We start from the raw sequence: 1,002 nt of genomic DNA, 5'->3' as shown, positions 1-1,002 counted from the left end.
TATATCTATCAACATCTATGTACATGTCTATTTATCTATTTATCTCTATATATATTACCTACTTATCTCTATCTCTCTACATGTCTGTCTATCAACATTCATCACTATATACCTGTTTATCTATCTATCCATATATCTACCTACCTATCTTTTGCTCGTGCTATTCCAGACCACTATCCTCTCTCCTTCCCGCCTTGGAAGCAGAACCATCTGTCTTCCCGGCCCTCGCTCCCCCAGCACCTATCCCCCGCCCTCATTGACCAGGCATCTGACACCCTCCATTTTTCGAGCTCACGAACCTCTACTTCATGCCGTTTTATCTCTCCTTTTAAATCCCAAGGCCATATTCACTAAACGTCTTTATTGTCTAATTTGCTTCCTTTTCTTTGTACTGTTAAATGATTACAAACTCTTATTATTAATGATATATATTTGCAGCGTTATAATGTTGTAAACACGAGTAAATCGAAGGAAACTAGGGAAATGCTTGATAGTTTAGAGTACTAGTAGTGTGGCGATGCTTGCCAGTAAGAGTGATGATGTAAAAAGTTAACTATCTAAAACTCCATCCTACTCACCAATACTCCTCTAAAAACTTTTTAACCATCACCTAAAAAATCTTTGATCCTAAAACCATTTCTTCCAACCGTATACTTTAGTTACCTCTCTCCTTATGACCTGAGTATCCAAGCTTCCTTCCATCATCCACCCTCTCCCATTCTTTTTTCTCTCTAAAATTCACTGACCACATTCTTACAAATACATAATCCTAAAGTTTCATGCCGTAAATCCTAATTGTTTTTCTTTCTTCTCTTCCTATCCCCCTTTTATTTTCTTCACCCATTCCGTGTTTCTTGAGTCATGCCCACCGTTATGTTTAAACTATTACATGCTTCCTCAGTCACGCTCATCTCGTCACTTTTAACCCATTCAGTGCTTCTTCAGTGGTGCTTACCTCATATTCAGCGGGTGGGGAAGTAAGAAGAGATGTCCTTGTACAGA

The sequence above is a fragment of the Scylla paramamosain genome, chromosome 25 (assembly GCF_035594125.1).
Source record: "Scylla paramamosain isolate STU-SP2022 chromosome 25, ASM3559412v1, whole genome shotgun sequence".
Classification (NCBI taxonomy): domain Eukaryota; kingdom Metazoa; phylum Arthropoda; class Malacostraca; order Decapoda; family Portunidae; genus Scylla; species Scylla paramamosain.
This window is presented reverse-complemented; position numbering follows the sequence as displayed.